The sequence below is a fragment of the Pseudonaja textilis genome, chromosome 1 (assembly GCF_049901715.1).
Source record: "Pseudonaja textilis isolate UNSWEBS1 chromosome 1, rPseTex1.2, whole genome shotgun sequence".
NCBI classification, from domain to species: Eukaryota; Metazoa; Chordata; class Lepidosauria; order Squamata; family Elapidae; genus Pseudonaja; species Pseudonaja textilis.
This window is the reverse complement of record NC_141990.1, coordinates 77,662,049-77,686,588: the sequence shown is the minus strand read 5'-3', so window position 1 is coordinate 77,686,588 and position 24,540 is coordinate 77,662,049. Positions and strand designations below refer to the sequence as shown.

General features: G+C 41.2%; 1 long non-coding RNA gene across 1 annotated transcript in view; it reads left to right on the top strand.

Moving 5' to 3' along the window:
* Positions 1 to 21,180, top strand: part of LOC148127690 (uncharacterized) — a 288,673-nt gene extending 267,493 nt beyond the window's left edge. The window contains exon 3 of the long non-coding RNA XR_015744651.1: positions 21,147 to 21,180. This is a non-coding gene — a long non-coding RNA (uncharacterized LOC148127690). The remainder of the gene's footprint in view (positions 1 to 21,146) is intronic.
* Positions 21,181 to 24,540: the final 3,360 nt, after the last annotated feature.

Here is a 24,540-nt window from a genome sequence, read left to right as displayed (position 1 = left end):
ATCGTAAAGATGCTAAGAGTCTCCTTCCAAGTCTGGATTTTTGTCTGCAATGCCATGAAATGGAGCACCAATGATTTGGATGTGGATGTGGAGATAATATGATTTGGAAGGAGTTTTGAAACTAACAGCACATTCACATGAAAATAAGTCCTGCTAATGGGATATATTCTCAGAAATAAGAGTTTGAAAGTCAGAAGTACCATTTTGGCAAAATAGCATTATTGGATTAAGTTATGGAAAGTGGGGTCCTCCAGAAATTATTGAACTACAATTGTCGGCATTCCTTATTATTTCTTCTTCCCCAAACAGAGAAGCATCACCATTTATTTAAAAACAAAACAGGAAAATTACAATTAAAACATATAAACATATATAAAGCACAATGCTAAATTCTTAAGAGTTTTCCCCTGTTCCATAAGTTGTTTTCTAATTATAGTAGAAACGAGTTATTAAAATAACTAGCATATGATTTAGACGTGATTTAGATAAGAACGTTCATTAGAAACTGCTGCTGAGCAAACATAAACTTTGTGGCTTGGTTCAATTAGGATTCTTTTTTAAAGAAACTGTTTTCATTCTTGAAGTCATAGGGAATACATGCTGAGTTGCCAATATCCAGAACAAGTTACTTGCTGACATCAGTAAGTTGTTAGCTTCCCCAGTATAGTAACACAAGAAAGAAAAAATGGTTAGGTATTCCATTTGTATGTATTCAGAGTGTCAAAGCAGAATAAGGTGTCAGATTAAACACACAAACAATTCCTTTTTGACTCTTTGGCAATATGCCTTCAAACAGCATGAAGATGGAAACTGGATCCATCTTTTCAAAAGTTGTGCACATTCACTGTGCTGATAAACACAGTGCTGATATTAAATTCAGTCCTTATATCATAGCCTGTTACATGATGCCATCCTGCTGTTGTCATTTTGTTGAAAGTAGCAGGACTCTTGCAGATGCCCAAGACTACATGATATAGCAAATTGACTTCTTGCAAGGCAAAAGCCTATTTTAAAAACATTTTAGTATGCTTGGAGATAAAATTAGCTAAGTAGGCTAGCATGCTCCTCACGATTGGCTTGTTTTCCATGTCCATCAATGCCATTGATCCAAAATCTAATATACCTTAATGAAATAATATCTAATGAGAAGCACAACTATTAAGCTTGCTATGGGTTCTTTAATAATAAAGACATTACTTTATCGTATTGTGATTCACCCAGGGACAGTCTGGAGTCAAGTGGCACTGAAACTGATCGAAAAAGTGAATTAATAAATACATTAAAGCTTGATGAAATTGGAACTAACCACACAATCATGTAACATTATAAAAATCAACTCACAAAAAGCAAAGGAAAGGTTTTATTTTTGTTGCCAGCCTCTAAATGCAAAAATAGGCTGATGGGGAGGGGGGCGGTACCAAGTACCAGATAGGTTAAACTATAGGAAACTTGGAAAGCCAAACTTGCTTTGATGGAGCCCAAATACTTTCTGTGTGTTCCTCTAGTCCAGTGCAAAGCCTCCCAGCATGGTCATTATGAGCTCATGTTTCCAGCTGTTTTTGTAACTCTGCCATTTACATTAAACTTTATAGGGTATTAAAAGGGGGCTAGCAAGTTATCAGCTGAGATACAGCTTTAGGAAATAGTTACAAAACTAAGACCTCAAATAAAAATAAATAATACGAAATGCTCTGTGGTAAAACAGAAGGCATTTAAAAATTAATATCATGGGACAAATAATGACATATAATTAATGTTCAGGTTTACCGTTAATCATGCTCTGTACTCAGAGATGCAATGGTGTATCTTTATGATCTCCAGTCAACCTTTGCCTGCTGCCTTACATAAATATTGAATTTCATCTGTCCAGAATTAAGAGATGATGGAAACCATCCACACAGATAAATAAAAACATGTCCAGATTTCCAAGCCACATCATGCCTTTTTCTCAGAAGTTTGATTTGTGCAGGCTAATGTCTTTGCCATGTTGAAACACTTCAGATTAGAAATAAAACTGAGTTGATTCTGTCCAAACTAGGGAAATAGACTGCTGGTGATAGATCAGATTTAATGTAAAGGCATTTTAATGAAATAATGATCTTTTAATTTGTGTGGACCTAGCACTGATTTAGTCAATGGATGCAGTACTAATAGAGGAACAAGTAGAACATAAAACACAGAATCATAGGTTTTGAAGAGATCTTAGAGTCTTTTAGTCCAACCTTCTGTTCAAGGAGACCCTATACCATTCCAGACAACGGGCTGTCCAGTGTCTTCTTGAAACCTCCAGTGATGGAGTAACTTCTGAAGACAAGCCCTTCCACTGATTAATTGTTCTCATTCTCATGAAGTTTCTCCTTAGTTCTAAGTTGGATCTCTCTTTAATAATCTTCCATAAGTTAGTTCTTATCCTGCCCCCAGATAATTTAGGGTGACACTGTTTAAAATAATAACTTAGCCCAGGGATCCTGCAATGAAAATCCACATAGGCCCAATTTTTGGATTTAGAGGTGTTATTGTTTTACTTTTGTGGAACCATGGAGCTGGAAATGGCTACTTAGGTTATCAGTGGCCATTTCTGTTCAGTTGCAAAAATTCAGAATAATTCCTGTGTATCTTCTGCTTGTACACCCAGTGAAGGGAAGTCTCTAGAAAAGTGTTTCTCAACTTCAGCAACTTTAAGTTGTGTGGACTTCAACTAACAGAATGCTGCCAAACTCTTTGCTGTGAAATTCTGGGAGTTGAAGTCCATACATTTTATAGTCATGGATTACTGAGGCCATTAGGACATTACATCAAATTTTCCTCATGCAATTAAAGAACATTATTCCATGTCCTAAACTGTGTTGGATATAGTGCTTGAAAAGTATTCATTCCTAATATAAGTAAAGTTAGCCCCAAATGATGAAACTGGGAGTGCAGGGTGCTGCTATATTTCAGTGATATTATTTTAGGATATATAATAATAGGAAAAATGAAGTACTGTAGTTCAGCAAGCAATAGGCTAGTCAGTACATAATATGATTAAAAATGCAGTTGGTGTCAAAAGTGGAAATAAATTCATTGCCAGAGAAATCCATCAGCTTTCTGCTCTCCTCAGAGGTTTTCCTTAAAAAATAAGGTACAAAGGGGGCAGAAAAACTTGGCAATGAACCATCAGTTAAGGTTGGTTCATAACTGAAAAGGCCTAGAATCTTATATATGTCTCCCAGCCCTCAGATGTTGGGGAATCAAGAAGAAGACCTTAAATAACGATTCAAAAGTCTGTCTCTGTATATCTGTCTCTGTCTGCCTGATATGCATGCGGATCAAGGGGAGAAAGCATATGGAGAGATAGTGTGCATTGCACTTATTTGTATATTTCCACCACTTTATATACTGCTTCTTAGATTAACTTCAGCAAAAAGCCACATGTCTATCCTGATGAAAGTTTAATGGGACTGTGAAATCTGCCACCCTCCAGATGTTGCTGATAGTTGCTATCATGCGGGCTGGATTGCTGGAAACTGTGGTTCACTAACAGCTGGAGGGCCATTTATGGTTCATGGTTCCCTATGTAGGGTTAACAGCATAAATGTCAATAGAAAGGAAAGAGCAGGAAATAGAGGAGGAAAGGAAGATGACTAACAAAACAACTAATGAGAAGGCCTCCTGATTGATCAGAATAGGACTGTATGCCTTTTATTCTTAAGCACAAAGTTCAAAGTATAAGAGCAAAAAAGGGCAAAGTGTTTGAGATTGATCAGAGGGGCTAGACATACATAGTTTTTCTAGAAGAAGGCCAGACCTAGATTTGATCATAATAAAAACTAAATTTGTTTTCATTTCCTTTATTTTCTTTCCAGAGAGATAAACTGATTAGGAAAGTTAAATAACTGACAATGCTTTCTCAGTGGGCATATCTTTTGTCACTACCTCCTTCTGTCACATATAAACATTACAATTTGGTGACTTTTGGAGAGGCTCTGGTCAATGAGGATACACAGAGAGAGGTTACCATAAAGAGAAAAATCTTCCAAGGAGAATCACCATCACCACTATAATTTTCATTACATTGATTCCTCTGTCAACCATGGCTGTCAAATATCAAAAATATCTGCCAACTGTCTCATCTTTTTTACGTGGACAATCTGAAGCTGTATGGAAAAACACCATCTGAAATTGCATCACTGATCAACGCTGTTTGTACATACAATCAAGATATTGCAATACAATGGAGTTTGGATGGGATAAATGTGCCATGCTCACCATTAAATGAGGGAAAATAGCGAAAACTGAAGGAATGTAAGTGTCCTATGCAAATAACATCAAGAGTCTGGATGGAGATGATCACTAAAAGTAGCTGGGCATCCTTCAGGTTGGCAACATCAAGCGCACTGAAGTTTTGAAAAAGGTTAGAAATGAATTCATTGCAAGAGTGAAGAAGTTCAAACTCAATGAAAGAAATATCAACAAGACAATTAACACCCAGGAAATCCCAGTCATTTGATATACAGCTGGAATACTCAACTGGACGCAAGCAGAACTAAAAGTCCTGGATAGGAAAGCCAGAAAAATAATGACAGTGAATCATGCACTACATCAATGTAGCAATGTTGACCAATTCTATCTACCAAGGAAAATAGATGGGCTTGGGATGTTGCGAGTACACCAGACACTTGAAGAAGAAAAGAAAGTTGGAGGAATATCTGAAGGACAGTGAAGAAGATGCAATACACTGGAGCTAATATGCCATGAAGGCTTTTGTATCACAAAGAGCCATGGTAGTGCAGTGTTTAGAATGCAGTATTGTAGATTAATTCAGCTAACTGCCAGGAGCTCAATCCTCATCAGCTCAGATTAACTCAGCCTTCCAACCTTCTGAGGTCAGTAAAATGAAGACCCAGAGAGTGCCGAAAAGCAATATGGGGTGGGTATATAAGGATAAGTGCTATTGGAACCAGAGAAACCAAACTCATCTACAAATAAAGAATAAAAAAGAGATATGGCAAGGCAAAATATTACATGGCCAATACAATTTTTTAAAAAATCAGGCACAGCAGATAACAATAAGACCTGGCAATGGCTAAAAGCAGGAAAGTTGAAGAAAGAGACAGAGAGGCTAATTCAGTCTGTATAAAATCAAACCTTAAGATCAAATACATAGGAAAACAGAACTGATAGACAGTAAATGCAACAGGTGGTAAATGCTGCCTCTGCAAAGAAGCTGAAGAAACACTGGACCACCCAGTTAACTGCTGCAAGAAGGTATTACAAACAATGGCATTACAAAGTAGCACAGTGATGCATTGGAAGATCTGAAGTATCATTTGCCTGCAAGCAAGAATGGGTGGGAAAATAGACAAAAGTCATAAAAAATGAAGAAGCTAAAGTGCTCTGGGACTTTGGAATTCAAACAGACAAGCCCCTGCCAAATAACACCCCAGACTTAACAATTGTCAGGGGGAGAGGGGAGACCAAAACAGTCTGGATAGTGAACAACTGTTGTACCTGGAGACAGCAAAGAATAGAATAGATTAGAATTCTTTATTGGCCGAGCGTGATTGGACACACAAGGAAATTGTCTCGGTGCAAATGCTCTGAGTGTACATAAAAGAAAAGATGCATTCAACAAGAGTCAAGAATCATAAGGTACAACATTTAATAATAGTCATAGGGTACAATAATATAAGTGAAAGTATCAGTGAAAGAACTAGAGAACACCACAAACCATTAAGATTTGTAAACAGAAGTACATCATCAACTGGGCAAAAGAAAGCAAAGATAGTACCAATAATGATAGATATCATAGCCACATCCCCAACCAACTGGCGGATCACTTGAACATCAGCAGCCTTGATAAAATCCCCTTCAGTCAACTGCAAAACACTTTACTTGGAAGAGCCTCTATTCTGCATTTACAATTAACACCAGCAAACAATAACATCTGTCCATTCCAGGATCTTAGTCAATAGGTGGATAAAAATGCCAGATCTAGTATAAACATCAGGCTGACTGTACAACCAACCATAATAAGAAAGTTTACAAAATCTTACAAATTTTGAGGATTTGTTGAAATTTTTAATTTTCAGGATTATTTTATATTGGGGGATTTTTTTTTAGAGGCATTATATTGGGTTATGATGGGTACATTCATGACTGCAGGTGTTATATTGCTCATCTGCTCTAAAATATAGCCTAAAGAGGACAACAATTAGAGATGTGTTACTTATTTATGAGGGAAAGTGCTGAGAAACGATGAAATAGGGTAAATTGAATTCCAGATAAGATTATCTCAACCAATTATCTTTCCTGGCCACATTGTTACAAAATCTTTTTTATTACAGATCTTTCATAGAAAATAAACAAAATGTCTGAACAGTCTCATTGTCAATCTGCAATAATTTTTGCTAGTAATGGAGGAACTAAGAAAAATGAATTATAGCATTCATTCAGAATATTACCACTTCTCACCTACTTACATCTTATAAATAAGTATTGTTGTGGAGTGAAGGAAGTCCTCAACTCTCAACAGTTCATTTAGTGGCCGTTCAAAGTTACAACATCACTGAAAAAATGACAAGACCATTTTTCACACGACCATTGCAGCATTGGTCACGTGATTTATGTTTGGTTGCCTAATAACTGACTCACATTTATGACAGTTGCAGTGTGCTGGGGTCATGTGATCACCTTTGGCGACCTTCTGACAAGCAAAATCAATGAGGAAACCAGATTCATTTAACAGCCATGTTATTAATTTAATAGCTGCAGTGATTCACTTAACAAATGTGGCAAGAAAAGTCATAAAATGGATCAAAAGTCACTTAACAAATTTCTCACTTAACGACATAAATTTTGGCCTCAGTTGTGGTTGTAAGTTGAGGACTACCTGTACAGAACAAATCAATAGAGTAAATCTTCTTTATTCTGTATACCCAATGAACTTACAGTGTTTATTGAGCATATTGAATGAGACAATCATGTGCATAATTTTCAGACATGCTTTTAAAACTTAATCTAAACTTTTTGACAGTAGTGATCAACAAACGCGCTTGAATAGTTATTTACATAGGGGTACATAATCATGGGTAGAATTCACATTAATCCAGGCACTGAATGCTACAAGATGTTCCTTTGAACGAAGAATTTTTTGAGACAAGTATGCATAAAAAATGAATAGTTCTCACATAAATGAGGTCTCTGACGTATGATTTTGTTGACATACCTAAGAATTGCACAGGTCTGACATATTTTTCAGTGCCTAAAAGGCATCAATCCAGCCACTTTGTTTTGAAAGGGTTACTTTTTTCAAAGTAGATCTAGGAACAGCCACTTTAAACCATCCTGTCTTTGAGTGTCCTTGGACAAATATGAAAAATGGGGAGAAATCTGAAGATTAGTGCTGTGCAGCTGGATAATTAACTAGATCAATAAGATATATGCTACATAAAAGAATTAATGTACATGCTCTTACAAAGCAAACCTCTATTCAATGGATGTGTGTCAATTCTAAAACGTGCCAAAAAGGGTATTAATTAACTCATGGAACTATGTAAAAGGATGGTAGGAAATTGATATGGACAATCCAGTCTATCACTGAAGCCCAAGAAACAATTATTAAAACCTAATCATGTTCCTTATCTTCTAGATCAAGAATACAAGGTTACATTCTCAGGAGTTCAAGTTTCAAACTTAATGTTATCACTACTAGCACAAGCTTTCTATGTGATTAGGAAATAAACATCTGGCAACCTGCAGCTAGGCAGAAATAACACAAAGTCTTTGGAATAATGGGACGCTGCCAATGTGAACAAAGGAATGTATTAAATTATAAAAGTCCATTGTTTTGAAGCTATTTCATACCAGTGGCCAAGGCTCACTCTTTATGAAACTAGCAATTATTGGCAAGAAATGCATTCTTCCTTACAGTAGGGACAAGCCAACCATTTATAAAAATGGATGAGTGTCCAGTTGTAAATATTTGTATCCACAAAGATAGAATAATGACCGTAAAACAAAAATGAATGGGGTGGTAAGCCAAGACTGTACAAGGCAGATCCCAGATTCTTGTCACGTGATGAAGATGAGGAGGCAGCCCAGATCCCAGCAGCTGTGGCTCTTTGCTGACCTCCATTTTCATGGGTCAGTAAGAGATACCTTTCAGAGTGCTTTTGCTCAGCCAATGCATGGACCTAAATATTAACAAGATCCCAACATAAATTCACAAGTAGGAGCATCTGCAGGGTAAGAAGGTGTCAAAGAAATCAAGATGGTGCCTGCAACCGTATGAACAAAGCCCTGCAGCTTTTGTACATGTTTTGCCTACATACTGGTAATCCTCAAATTATGTTCACAATTGATCCCAAAGTATCCATTGCTAAGCAAAACAGTTGTTAAGTGAGTTTTGCCCCAGTTTACCACCTTTCTTGCTGCAGTTGTTAAGTGAATCACTACAGTTGTTAAGTTAGTAACACAGTGGTTAAATGAATCTGGCTTCCCTGTTGACTTTGACAAGTTATCCTTCAGATGCTAAGTTGGGATGTTGGATAAATCCAGTATAAATATGTTTGTGTTGTGTTGTGAGCCTGTTGTGTGGTGCCTCAGTTATTGTATTATTATTTTACTTCTGTTTCCTGCTCAGTTTGTAGAGGTTTTATTATATTGTTTCATGTGGATTGTTGTTAGTTAGAGTTCTTATGTAAGATGAGTGGCCGTATAAAATTTCTATGCGAATAAACAAAATAAATAATCACATGCTAGAAAATAGAAACTTCCCTTGCATAATAGCAATAGCACTTAGGCTTATATACCACTTCACAGTGCTTTTTACAGCCCTCTCTAAGCACTTTGCAGAGTCAGCATATTGCCCCCAACAATCTGGGTCCTCATTTTACCCATCTCGAAAGGATAGAAGGCTGAGTCAATCTTGAGCCTGGTGAGATTTGAACTGCCAAATTGCAGACAGCCAGCAGTCAGCAGAAGTAGCCTGCAGTACTGCACTCTAACCACTGCACCTCCATGGCTTTTAAGATAATATACTACCCATCCACTAAACTCCAACTGGGTAATAAGAATTACTATTGTTCTGGATCACATTGCTCCCACTCTTATCTTTTTCTAAAAGGTATTAAACAATTTTAAATATGCAATTGAGAAGATGATTTATGTTATATTTCTGTTCACTGCCTGGAGTTGTTCTGTTAGATAAATATATACATTTGCTTAATAAAGAAACCAACGGACACAAAATAGAAATTGGAACATCAGAATCACTCCATAGTGTTAGAATAGTGCAAAGAAAGAGAGGATGAAAGCTTATTTAGTACAACAAAATACTGTCAAATACTGAGAACTACCAGGTGGCTGAATCCAATTACTGCAAATGACATGAAAACAAATTTCTTAGCATCTATATAATTCAAGCAAGACAAAATCATATCTTTTTATGGAGAAAAGTGGCTACAGGCAAGACTTCATCTTGTCAGATTTAGATTCCAGAAATGCATAGCATAACACGCTCAGCACTCATACAACTTCTGGATGATTGATGATGATGTCTCTGATCCAATGATACTGACATGGCATGAATCCAGTCCTTCATTCCTGTCACACCCAAAGCATTCAGTATAACAGTAAGGGCAACAAGGGTCATAGCAGTTCTTGGCTGGAAAGAGATTTTAATCCCTACTGAATGCCATTTTCTCTTATCCGCTGAACTGAATTCTTTGGGCAGACTGAGTTGCTGTATTATTTCAGTGCCTTTTAGAAACAGGCCAAAAGACCAACTTTTTCTCACTGTGAAGCAACTCCTTCTTTCCATAGGCTCATAGATTTGGGTCAGGGGCATTTGGGCCACTGAGTCGAAGTCCCTGCACCATGTACAAATCCAATTTGAAGAATCCTGGTCCAATGTTCTCTGTTTGAGCACATCTAAGAAAAGAGGAATAACTGAATAACATAGTTATCCTAAGTTGCATTAACAGAGGGATACAATCAAGATCAAGGGAAGTACTAATACCACTCTATAAAACCTTAGTAAGACCACACCTAGAGTACAGCATTCAGTTTTGGTCACCACCTTATAAAAAGATGTTGAGACTCTAGAAAAAGTACAGAGAAGAGCAACCAGGATGATTAGGGACTGGAGACTAAACATACGAAGAACAGATACAGGAACTGGGCTTGGCTAGTCTAGAGAAGAGGAGGGGAGACCAGGGGAGACATGATAGCGGTCTTCCAATATTTGAGGGGCTGTCCCAGAGAGGAAGGGGGTCAAGCTATTTTCTAAAGCTCCTGTAGGCCAGACAAGGAAAAATGGATGGAAATTGAACAAGGAGAGATTTAACCTGGAAATAAGGAGAAACTTTCTGACAGTGAGAACAATCAGTCAATGGAACAGCTTGCCCTCGGAAGTTGTGGGAGCGCCATCACTTGAGACCTTTAAGAAGAGATTGGACTGCCATTTGTCAGAAATGGTGTAGGGTCTCCCGCTTGGGGGGGGGGGGTGTTGGACTAGATGACCTACAAAGTCCCTTCCAACTCTGATTATCTGTTATCTGTTCGAATCCGAAGAGTCCTTGGAGGATTTCTCATCCATCCCTCTGCTTAAGCAGGAGACATATCAGACAAATGGTTATCCAATCTTTTCTTAAAAACCTCCAATATTGGAGCATCCACAACTTCTGCAATCAAGTCGTTCCACTGATTAATTGTTCTGTCAGGAAATTTCTCCTTAGTTCTAGGGATCCTATCCCCTCTGTTGACTATTGTTATTACTACTATTGTCATCCTATTATTGTTAGAGCACTTTTTTCTAACACTCCACTGCCATTTTCTTTCCTGTAAGTTAGATCTATTATTTCCTATGTTGAGGAATTAAAGTGAGCATGACACTAGCTTCTTTATATAGTATGAAATAATTCAGACTCTTGAAGAACACTATTATAACCCACTTGACTCTTCTAAAGGCCAAACTCTCCCAGTTCCTTGGCTTTCTCTTCATAAATCATAATTTTTAATTCCCATGTCATCCTTGATGATCATCTGTAAAATGATCTGTACCAGTGTTTTCCAAATTGGATATAATATTTGTTATGTCCCTGAAACTCTAAGGAGTTCCCACTCAGGTCCGTTCGCGGCGGCGGCTGCCCTCGCTCATTGGTTGGTTCTCCCCAGCAGCCGGCTATAAAAGCAGGCTGCGGGTCCAACCAGTCGCTGATCGCTGCGAGCCTGTTCCAGGCTTGGCTATAACGTTCAGTCCTTTATTATCACAATAAAGTATTTGTTGCACCCATGCCCTGGTTCAGCCTCTCATTACCCAAACTTAACACTGGCGACGAGGATGGGATGGCTACCAGAGGCACAATGCAACGCTGAATCACTAGCCGCCGATCCGTAGCCAGAGAGAACGATCGCAGGCGATAAAACAAACACTGATCCGCAGCCAGAGAGAGCGGTCAGCAAGCACCGAGAGCGTAACGCTGATCCGCAGCCAGAGAAAGCGGTCAGCAAGCAGCGCAGAGTAAGAAGCGTCTGTAGCCGCTTGTTAGCCAAGCTACAGGGAAAGTGAAGCGCTGCGAGCGCGCAGCCGCTGCTTTCTTTAGCAGCGAAATTCAAACGGCTGTCATTTGAATTTCTGCCCTAAAAGTACAGCGCGGTGCTGTAATTCAAAGTCACTGATGCCCACGCAGGCGCGATTTCAAACGCTGCCAACAGCCGGCAGCCTAACCTCGTGTTTAGCCCAGAGAGAGAGAGAGGGTTGTGAAAAGCCTCTCCAGAGCTGAAATCACTTGCCTGCCACAGGCACAAGAAACCTTCCTGCTGCTGCCCCAGAGAGATTTTTTTCCAACAGATTATACAACCAGATTTCCTCACTATGAATTCCAATCCAGTCTTCCCAGCGTTCAAGCCGGATGAGGAGAAGTGGAGTCACAAGAACCGCTTTAACCATTACATCGACGAATTGGGCTGGCTGATGCAGGGGAGCACCGGAAAAAATCATATTTCCTGATCTACTGTGGAGCCATCGCTTTTTGACACTGCCACAGCACTCGTGGCTCCACGTGCAGTTAAAAACGTTCCATGGTCAGAACTGTTAGAAATTTTACTAACCACTATTCTCCCAGACCTCACAGATTGCCAGGTGATTCACCTTCCGTATGGAGGAAGCAATCAGACAAAGAGACCATCAACCAGTACATGGCCGCCTCAGGACTGCAGCACTCCATTGTGGGTTTGGAACCCACCTGAGGACATGCTCTCGATCAGCTAGTCTGCGGAGTCAAGGATCTCCACCTCCAAAGGCGCCTACTGCTAAGAAGGACCTCAACCTCGCACAAGCGTCGAGGAGGCCCTGGCAGCAGAGCTGGCAGCACACTCAGCCACCGAAATCCATGGTTCTACTTCCAAGCTAACGACAGTTCCAGTCCACTCCGAGGAGGTGGTCATAGAGGAAGGCCCCAGTGATGAAACCGACATCCAGCGCCACCAACGCCAGGCAACCGCAGGTAGGAGCCAAGCAAGAAAGCATCAGTCCACCCAAGCACATCACCCTGTGCCTATCCTGTGGTGGATCTCACCCGAGGGCCACCTGCAAATTCAAAGGAGCCACCTGCAACATCTGCCACAGAAAGGGGCACATCGCGAGAGTCTGTCAAGCCTCTCACAACTCGGCACAAAGGCACCCTTCCTTCTCACATTCTGGACCTCAGAGGCAAGTATTGAACTGTCACACTTCACTCACCACGCCAAGCACACTTGCCATACCATTAGTAAAATCTCTCTCCGTTTTGTTAGAAGGTAAACCTTTGTCATGGAGGTTGACACAGGGTCAGCGCTCTCAATTATCTCGTGGAGCACCCTCAAGAGGCTACAACCCAGTCTATCAAGAAGCCGGCCCAGAAATGCCAGTTTAGCCTGAAGGACTACCAGGGAAGGACATTCCTGTAATCGGCAGAGGCAAGTTCCTTGTCAATTTTAGAACTTTCAAAGGTCACCTACCTCTAGTGGTAGTTAACGGCAACCTCCCACACTCTTGGGGCTTGATTGGTTTCCCCATCTCGGCCTAGGGCTAACAGGAGTCCATGCTGTCTCAACCTCTGACACTGACTCCTTATTCGCTGATTACTCAGATGTATTCAGCGATGAGCTGGGGTGTTATAACGGTACCCCTATCTCATTCTCAGTCGACCCCCAAGCAGTCCCAATCAGGCTAAAACCGCGAAGAGTCCCATTCGCTATTCGGCCTAAATTAGATGCGGAATTGGATAAATTATTAAAACAAGGGGTCATTGAGCCAACAGATTTCGCCAAATGGGAGACGCCCATTGTCACACCCTCAAAAAGACGGTAGCCTGAGAATTTGCTCGGACTACAAAACCACAATTAATAAGTTTTTACAAGTTAGCGCTTACCCAGTGCCCGCCATTCAGCATTTATTACACACTTTTGAACCTGGCAGCATTTTTGCCAAATTGACATGTCTCAGCGTATCAACAGTTCCCTGTTGACAATCAAACAGCGGAACTCCAGACCATTGTCACCCACAGGGTGCTTTCCGATTAAGCGCCTCCAATTTGGCGAAGTGTTCCCAGCATTTTTCAATCCTCATGGAGCGGATTTTGCAGGGCCTCCCTGGTGTAGTACCCTACTTCGACGACATCTTAGTCTCGGCCAGGGACAGACCCCAACTCTTCCAGAGAGTTCGAGCAGTGTTAGAGAGGTTCAGACAGCATGGCCTCAAATTAAAAAGAAAAAATGTGCCATTGCCACTAGACAGGTGGACTTTCTGGGTTATAAAATTGATGCCTCAGGCATTCACCCCTGGAGTCCAAGGTTAAGGCATTCATTTAGGCACCCACTCCAACCTCCAAAGCAGAACTGCAGGCCTTCTTGGGGCTATTGAATTTTTACGCATCCTTCCTGCCCCATAAAGCATCAGTGGCAGAACCCCTGCACAGACTGTTGGATAAAAATCGCCTTGGCACTGGGGTCACAAAGAAGACTCCGCTTTCGCGCCGTCAAATCACTACTCACGCCAGAGGCGGTCCTTATTCAGTTCGACCTCAACCTTCCATTAGTGCTAGCAGCAGACGCATCCCCTTTTGGAATTGGAGCAGTGTTAAGCCACAGACTCCCCAATGGCTCCGAGGCTCCCATCGCTTTTTTTTCCAGGACGCCTCTGCACAGAGCGCAATTATAGCCAAATCGATAAGGAAGCTCTAGCAGCTGTCGCAGCAGTGAAGAAATTTCACCAATTTCTCTTTGGCCACTTTTTCGAGCTGGTCACGGATCATAAGCCTCTCCTGGGTCTACTAGCTGGGGACAAACAGACCCCTCAAGTCCTGTCTCCTAGAATGACGAGATGGACCCTTTTCCTAGCGGCATACTCTGTAGACTCATACACCATCCAGGTAAAACATTGTCCCATGCAGACGCCCCTCAGCCGCTGCCCCCTGCCGGCTCCAGCTGAAGACCCTGCACCGGTCCATGCTATCTTTGAGGTCACCCAATTGGACCTCCCCATCACTGCCCTTGACATTGCGGCCAAATCCAAGACTGACACAACGATCGCCCAGGTACTGGACTGGGTGAGGAGGGGTGGCCGGGCGGTGATGTTGAAAACAAATTTACACCTTTCAAGACCCGCCTACAGGAATTATCCAGTTTGCAGGGTTGTTTGCTGTGGGGCACTCGAGTGGTCATCCCGACCTCACTACGTACCCGAGTTCTGGAGGCGCGTGCACCGAGGGGCACCCTGGCATCGCCAGAATGAAGGCATTAGCACGCAGCTACGATGGTGGCCGGGCCTCGACGAAGACATCATCAGATGGGTAAGCTCCTGCCACCCCTGCCAGGAATCCCGCCCAGCCCCTCCATTGCCACCCCACTAAGTGGGAAGGCGCCAGCTCCGTGGTCCAGAATTCACATCGACCTAGCCGGCCCGTTGCATGGAAAAATGTTCCTGGTGGTCGTGGACTCCTACTTAAGTGGATTGACGTGGCACAGCTGTCCACAACCACCACACTAGCGATTACCAAGGTATTAACTCGCCTGTTTGTAACACACGGGCTTCCAGACTCTATTGTTTCCGACAATGGCCCCCAGTTCGCATCAGCCGAGTTCAGCCGTTTCGCTGCCAACCTGGGCATCCGCCACATCTTCACGGCCCCATTTCATCCTGCCAGTAACGGATTGGCTGAAAGAGCCGTTAGGACCACTAAAGAAGCTCTAGCTAGGTTCAGCAAGGAAGACTGGCACCACAAACTCTCCCATTTCCTGATAAGTCAGCACTCAACCCCGCACAGTCACGAACAAGTCCCCAGCTGAGCTCCTGATGGGCAGACGCCTGCGGATTGTATTGGACAGGCTTCACCCACATTACTGTCTTGACTCTCCCCTCGCTTCCACATCGGGGTTAGGCATTTTGTCTTACAGGAACTGTATTCGCGAGGAACTTCGCTGGAGACCCTCTGTGGATCCCGGCGAGATCGTGGCCATCACCGGACCCAGGTCATATCGGGTCAGACTGGAGGACGGCCGAGTCTGGAGAAGGCACCTGGACCAGCTGCGGAGGCACCACAGCACTCTCGTCAGCAGTGACTCAGAATTACAGACCGGGCGAGGCCACAGCATCAACCCCACATCAGCACCAATTCCGTGACCAGCTTACACCAGCAGCCGATCTAGGAATCCGAACACGGACAGCGACGCCCAGATGGCTGACCAGTTCGAACCAGTCAACGGGAGCACGCTCCAGTGACCAGCCCTACGAGTCCCGAGCCAACCCGAACCGAGGGACGCGCTCGTGACTCCCTACCGATCCTGCCTTCCCTACAGACTCTGAACTGACAGACAACCCACCAGAGTTGCGCTGCTCTGGGCGCCAGCATAAACCTCCTGCCTACCTCAAAGACTATGCATGGTTCGCATCTGGGGAAAGGGGTGTTAGTGTCCCTGGAACTCTAAGGAGTTCCCACTCAGGTCCGTTTCGCGCTGCGGGGCGGCTGCCCCCTCGCTCATTGGTTGGTTCTCCCCAGCAGCCGGCTATAAAAGCAGGCTGCGGGTCCAACCAGTCGCTGATCGCTGCGAGCCAGTTCCAGGCTTGGCTAGCACGCTCAGTCCTTTTATTATCACAATAAAGTATTTGTTGCACTCATGCTCTGGTTCAGCCTCTCATTACCCAAACTTAACAATATTTCTGATGGGATCTGACCAACAAAGCAAGATTATTACTTCCCATGATTTTATAACTGTTACTCCAGACAAATATTCTGTTTGCCTTGTTTTGCTGTTGCTGAATCATTCAGTTTTCAAAAACAAACAAACAAACAAACAACAGCTTGGTGTGCTGTACATTGGAGGCCAATCAAATAATAGAGAATAGAATGACTTATGTTTGAAGTCAGCAGGCAGAAGATTGGGTTGTACAACTCAGCATGACGATTAGATGCCAGCAAAGAGAGTATATGTACATTAATAACAATCTGGTTTTGTTTTGTTTTTTCTCAACCTATATCTGGTAGCCAGATCTTCAATATAATCAGCACATACTAATTTTCCCCTTAGGAATTCATTGCAATCCACTGTTGGGATGGAAAGGAGCTCATATTCACCTTTATCTCATATGGTTCTTTCAACAATCAGATGTCTCTGTAAATATCAAACAAAACACAGGTTTTTATTGAGTAATTCTGAATTATACACATTCAGCAACAGCAGCTGCTACAACTGCTTAGGGGTTGGTTTCCAGTCATAACAGGTTTGGTGGTGTCATCTTCAGTCATCCATCAATCTTTCTATCAAGCTGTTTGTTTTAATAGCCTGAGGGTATAAGGAGGCCTCATTTCACCTGAATTAGCTAAGTTTCAAAACATCAATTATATATTTTGACTTTCTTTTGGAGAAGTGAGCCAAATTTATTATGAATATAATGGCATGAAATGTAGCAAAATTGTTTCAATGATTTATTTGGCCAAGGATGTAGAATTTAATCAAAAGAACAATCAAAGAGAAAATTTAAAATGAACTTAACCTTTCATAATCCTTTTTAAAAAAATATTTATTCTCAAATTTTTGTTTACTAGTTCTAGGAGTTGAATCTATTTAATAATTGATATTATTAAAAATTCTGGGGTAATTAGAGATTATTTCCAGCTGCTTCTCTTTGTGTTACCGACTCAGATTGACACATTTCCTAGCTTTTGAGGATATTTAAATTGCTAATTTTTTCTTATATGTTAATTTTTCAAAGCATAAAAGGAATGAAAATTAAAAAGGAGGAATTTAAATTGCAAGCCTTTGCGGATAACTTAGCCTTTATTTTGGAAGACCCTTTAGAAACAGCTCCAAAGCTCTCTTATATGTTAATTTTTCATTATTACACTTAGATTAATTTTATCTACAAAACAAAACACGTAACAATTTAAATGTAATATTTACCACTTGAATTGTGAAATTTTAAAGAGAATCTCATAAAACATCCAGAAAAAATAACTCATAGTGACTAAATATTTGAACTTGTACCCATTTTCTGGATTTTAATAGCAACTTTAATTTCTTTCTTGTCCAAAATGATCTAATGAGAGCCAAGATTTATTATAACTATATCATCCATTCATTTATTCATGCTCATTTGCCTCAAATGTTGCATAGTAAAAGAAAAAAAAGAAACAACCCTAAATGTAGGTGGATTGGCTGAGAAGGAGAAGAGAGGAGATGGATGGAACCATGGAATGCTGTCATGCTGCTCTCCTCTGGTGAGAAGTAAAGCCAAGAGGAAAGGAAATCTAATTGTGGTGGAAGGCCAAAGCTTGCTTTGCAAGGAGGATTAAGGAAAAGAAGAGAATGTGGAAAAGAAGGAAAGGAAAATCCCAAAGATTCTCTTTCAAGAGGCAGCCAGACTTCCTTGTTTCTCTTTGAAGACATTTTGCTTCTCATCCAAGAAACTTCTTCAGCTCATCCAGTCAGAGCTGAAGAACCTTCTTGGATGAGAATCAAAACGTCTTCAAAGAAAAACCAGATGACCAAGAATCAAAGGACAAAAGCAAAATCATATAGGATAAGGAAAAAAAGGACCACAAGGAAAGCTGAGTGCCAAAGAATTGATGCTGGAGAAGATTCTTGAGTGCTGGAGAAGATGCTTGAGAGTCCCCTGGATTGCAAGGAGATCAAACCAGTCAATCATAAAGGAAATCAACCCCGTCTGTCCTTTGGAAGGATCAGCTACTGAAGCTGAAGCTCAAATACTTTGGCCACCTAATGGGAAGAGAGGAATCATTGGAAAAGGCCCTGATGTTGCAAAAGACTGAAGGCAAAAGGAGAAATGGATGGCAGAGGAAGAGATGGTTAAATAGGGTCATCAACGCAGTGAGCATGAGTTTGGGCAGAATCAGAGAGATGGGGGGACAGAGGGGCTTGGCGTGCCATCACCCATGGGATCGCAAAGGGTTGGACCTGATTTAGTGACTGAACAACAAAGAAGGGGAAAAAGGCACAGCACGAAATAAATTATCACAGCACTTGACATTAATTATCATGTTTCTTCAGATGTTACACCTCTGCCCCTTCCTCCCTAGGAAATTGAATAAACACACAGAGATGCAAATGTAGCTCTTGTTATCAAATAGGTTACTTAGCAACCATTCAAAGTTGGGACCGGTCTGAAAAAGAGAAGTTTTAACCTGGATTTGAAGTTTCAATAATCAAGCCTCCTCTGCAGTCATAAGACTGGACTTTGGGAGCTTGGTTACACACAGCCACTTGCGGTGTCCTGCTGTCAGATGTTTTATGATGGTTTTGTTGAAAGCCCAGTACTTACTGCCAGTTTTTGATAAAACTACACCCATAGTGAACCACGGGTTTGCTTAATGACTGCACCTTTTGCTTAAGGACTGCGGATTTCCTTCATAACCATCGCAAAATTGGGTCAATCGTGGGACCATGGGACATGGCAAATTGCCATAAATATGGCTGTGGAGCCCAGTATTTGACATTCAATCATGTGACTGGAGAAGGGGCAGTTGTCATTTTAAAACTTATGCTTCCAACAGTGGCAGTAATAGTTTTTTTTTTCTTTCTCATATGGATGTGTCCCATTCTGTTCTGATCACCAGGCATTATGGAAAAGTAAAATGTATACAATCTTCTTCTTTTCCATAAGTTTATTCATTCTCCTCCCCACCTCACCCCATTCTCTCTTTCTCCTTCCTTTTCCCAATTTTCTCCTCTTTCTCCTGCTTTCATTATTTTCTTGAAAAAATGTCCATTTACAGTGGCTTGGTTTACTTTTTGTGAAAAATATAATACAGCAACACAGCAACTAAATGCAGAAAATATTTGTGTCACACCTAGTAAGTTGTTTCTCATAAACAGTTTTTAGGACATTTCAACCCATTCCATACATTATTCCAAATGACTGTAAAATGTTCCTTCAATCCAGACCATTTTTTTTTTCTGGATCAAGTTGAGAGAAATGAGAATATCAACCTTAAAAAAATATGTGCCTGCGGTTTTCTAAACAGAATTGCCAGACTATTGATGCTACAGATATTATTCTAAATATCTGTAGATGTGAACATGTCTGCCAACTATCCTGGATTTTATTGGTATGAACAGTAAAACTGAGGTCTTTCAAGTAACCTATTTCAGAGGAAGAAAACTTAAGAGCTCTCTGAATCTTTCCTGTATCCTTTTTATAAAAAGAATGACTGGATTCGATTATGGGCTTAAGTTTGCTTATAATTGGTCTCATGGGATACATTCTTCAATCCCAGAGAATTGTTAAAAGTCAAAATAAGTATATTTAAGCCTACCAGATGTTCAATATGCCTCTTTCAGCCTCTTTTTTTAAGAGAGAAAAATCACACAGCTGAAATGAATTCATTTGAACCAAATCTCCAAATTGGGTAGGTATAGTACTTGAGACATCAAAAGCTGTGCTGGGAGCCACATTGAAAGCACCTAGCTGATGAGCTCTATCTTGATCCCTGGGCACTTTATTTATTCATTAACATGTTTCCTTTACTTTGTGTAACTCGAGGTACTACATACAATGCTCCTATTTTCCACACAACAATCACTCTGTGAGGTGGGCTGGGCTGAGAGAGAGTCTGTGATCCAAAATCACCAATATTCAAGAATCGGCAAATAACATATCTTAGAGTCGATGCCTGGTCTGCTTGATGTTTTATGCATCAGGCCTACTATGGCCTGCCACAGGTCCACCCGCCTCCACTTATCTCAGGTGCTTGTCCTGATCCTTCTTAGGCGGCCACTATTGTTGAAATTTGTGTCACAACCAGGGGTGGGCTGCTGGGGGTTCGCAGGGGTTTGGATGAACTCCTAGCTAAGATTCTGTGCAGTTTAGAGAACCCACAACACCCACCCTGCTCTGCCCCTCCCAGGAGCCCCCATGCAGCCCATTTTGGATGCAGGTAAGTGCAGGGCATGCACAGAGGCTTGAGAGGGCAAAAAAACAGGCCTAGGGAAAGTTCAGGAAGGCCAGAAATAGGCCCAGGGGGCCTCCAGAGCCTGGGGAGGCCATTTTTGACCTCCTGGAGGCTTGAAGAAAGACTCCAGAGCCTGGGGAGGGCAAAAACACTCCCCCCCACAGCCGTGGTACAGGAAGCCGATTAAGCCACACCCACCATGGCCACGCCCACCCAGCAACCGGGCAGAGAACCCCCTTGCTAAAAATTTTGAAGCCCACCCCTGGTCACAACCTAGCACTTCCATTAGTCTCTGGATTCACCTTCCTAATATATTGTCATATCAGCCTTAAACTACAGGAAAAGAAAAACAACACCAGATAAAAAGCATCATCTCTGATACCACAGCAACTTCCCAGATCTACAGGTAGTCCTTGAATTACAACCATAATTGAACCCCAAATTTATGTAGCTAAGTGAGATAGTTAACTGACTTTTACCCCCATCTTATGCCCTTTCTTGCCACATTTATTAAGCAAATCACTGCAGTTATTAAGTGAATCTGGCTTTCTCATTGATTTTGCTTGTCAGAAGGTCTCAAAAGATGGTCACATAACCTCCAGGACCCTGAAACCATCAGAAATATGAGTAAATTGCCTCAGCTTTGAACACGTGATCATGGAGGAGATGCTGCAACAGTCGTAAGTAGAAAAAATGGTCATGAGTCATTTTTTTCAGTGATGTAACTTCAAACAGTCACTAAATGAAATGTTGTAAGTTGAGTACTATCTGTAGTGTCTCATGCCCATGAACTTCTGGAAGTTTACTAGCTTTGTCTTTTTTCTTTGCCTTTTTTCCATTGTAAAAAAAACTCTGGTTTTAAACCAGGGTTCTGATGATCAAAACAATTTCTTGCACTACTGATGTGGAAGAAAGCATAATTTTCAGAACAGCATTCTTTGTTGAAATTATTGGTTCTGATGAAGATTAAGCATTTGCTTTTGAGAAATCTGTTCTGTTTGGATGCCATGGGATGAGCAACCAAGATAAGTGCCAAAGCTCAAGTGTGGGATCCTAATTCTTGAAGCAGAACAGCTGTTTTGGGGAAAGATATAATTGATAGAAGCGTAAGCTGATATAATGCACTTTTCATGAGTACATGCAACTTGCATTGCATATACAATCCTTAATGTGAATCAGTTGTCAGGAAACATATCCTTTTCCTATAGCCTATTGTGTTCCAACTGCTCACTGCATTCGGGTGAGAATGAAATATTTAATTCAAGCCTGTAAAATTTTCCTCTAAAACAATCACCATCAAGGGCTTTGATTGTGCTCGATGTCAAAAACACAAACCATGGGGAACAAAGCTTAAAGCCTGTAAGGCATGTAGACTAAACTCATTTTTTTTTTAAAAAAAGAAAATCAAGTGGTTGATTATAATACTTGAAGCAACTGAATCATATTTAGACTAGACTCATTGAAAACAAATTAGACACAAATTGAGTCAGGTCTATGATTTCAGTGAATTGACTGTAGACTACAGGCAAAAATCCCTATAGATAGAAATCAACCATGAATCTCTTTTTTGTTGCTTTTTTTTTGTACTTGACTATGGTCTCAGGAAGAAACAAATGTTCAATCTGATATGAGGTTTAGAAGTTATTTTATTCAAATTGTTTTTTGCAATCCAAAAAATCTGCAAGTTGCACCACATTCTTTCCAGTCAGATGCCCTCTAATAGTTTGGGATTACAATTCCCAGAATTATCAGCAATCATAGCCCAATGGGATACTGAGACCTCTCAGCTTCTTGTCTGCAGCATAGCGGTGGGTCTGTACGGGATATGATTACATCCACCATCTTGAACTGATTCCTCCCACTCCCCATGGAGCAGATCCATGAGGGGAGAGCCACGGGGACAGGAGTAATCAATTCAAGATAGTGGATATGAGCATATGATCATAAATGCTCTTTTTACATGTCATCCATAAGCACATGCAAAAGGGGGCTGGGACTTGTGTCATCATGGTGGACATCCGGACATTTTTTTTAACAAAAATCTCCTTGTCAAAACAAAACAAGCAATCAAAGTTTGATTGTTGAACCATTGAACAGAGGCACTAGTTCAAGGTTTCAGGCTAACATGACTGCAAGGTTTTTTTTAAAATGAGGCAAATAAGATGTTATGGCCCAAACTTCCACTTTTACTAGGTAATATGGCCCGAAACTGACCTTGGGGTATGGGAAAGAGAGGATGCAAAATGTTTTCTCCATGCCTAGGGGATCTCACCTGTTTCTGTAAGACAGATCACAGAATCTCAAGTGGAAAACTGCTATCCATCATCCCTTGAGCATTAACTTGTGAAAAGTAAATTGGATGAAACAAATCAGGGAGCTCCCAAATTAGAATATTTGTATCATTCTGGGAAGTAAGGTCAAAATTGCACATACTTCAAAGCGGTATGATTTCTCCTATGTTCTTTTGCCTTTGTGGATTTGTATGTGGCAAATGCTAACCACTAACTTGAAATGCTATCAAAGGAGCTGATTGGAGTGCAGAATGAAGTGATACTTAGGGAAGGACCACACAGGGTCAGAGGCAAAAAACAACAACAACCATAAACCACCTTCTCTTCATAATCAGACACCATCCTTTTGCTCAAGTGGAATAATGTGATCTCATTGTCTAATGTGGGACAGATCCCTGGCAGTCTAGGGCCACACACTTTCAAACTTGCTTACACAATCTAACCCAAGCAAGCAATAAGCAATGCCATATTTGAAGGCTTAGCAGGAGAAAAGCTTCTAAAAGCTCTGATTGACCTCATCAGATAATTGGTAAACAAAAATGAGCATATCCTGGCTGGCTTTCTAAAACCATCTCTAAAAATGGTTGGATTAACTATTGCAAGCAGCACAGCTGAGAAAGAGGAGAAATATAGATGATTATGAAGAATTTAAGAATAGAAAACAAACTGAATCGATTTAGGCAAGGTTTATTTTGATCCTTGGACAATGAAGCAAATGGGTGTGGAGAGAATATTTATTTCAAGAAAGTCAAACTACAGTATTTTTAACCTGACCTACAAAAGGCTAAAGAACTTTGGACCTGATAAATACTTGGATGGGATACCTTACTATAGGACTTTAGGTTAGGCTGGGAAATTGGAGGGAAGGAAAACACTGCAGAAAAAGGTAGTGGCGTTTCCATGCTGTTAATCAAAATCACAGCATGCCCCGGATTAGGATCATGTAACCTTCAAGAGTCTCCTTAAAGGTAGCTTTATTTTTCAGGCCACATATTAAGCATACTAGCACTATGTCAGCCAGATTCTAAGCAGGGTTATAGGAATATATAACTGGTGGCGCAGTGGTTAGAGTGCTGTACTGCTATTGGCTGCCTGCAATTCGGCAGCTCAAATCCCACCAGGCTTAAAGTTGACTCAGCCTTCCATCCTTTCGAGGTGGGTAAAATGAGGACCCAGATTGTTGGGGGCAATATGCTGACTCTGTGAAAGTGCTTAGAGAGAGGGCTGTAAAGTACTATAAACCTAAGTCTAAGTGCTATAAGTCCTTGTGTTGCCTAATTCTCTATTGGGCTGAGAAATTCTTCTTCCAGTGGTGATGGTGGAAGGACTTTTTATGCATGCAAAACATGCATAACTGGAGTATTGATCCAAAGATCAGGTATCTCTCTGAAGTCACAAATCACACTGTTATATAAGAAGGAAGCTCTCTTTTTTTTCTCACTACATTCAATGTATTAGCAATAGTAATAGCACTTATATACTGCTTTACAGTGCTTTACAGCCCTCTCTAAGCGGTTTTACAGTCAGTGTATTGCCCCCAACAATCTGGGTCCTACCGACCTCGGAAGGATGGAAGGCTGAGTCAACCTTGAGCCTGGTGAGATTTGAACCACCAAACTGCAGGCAGGCAGCAGGCAGCAGAAGTAGCCTGCAACACTGCACTCTAATTAGAGATGGTATTCGGCAAGTTCTGACCAATTCTGGAGAACCGGTAGTGGAAATTTTGAATAGTTCAGAGAACCAGCAAATACCACCTCTGACTGGCCCTGCCCCCATCCATTCTCTGCCTCCCGAGTCCCAGCTGATCGGCTGGGTCTTCT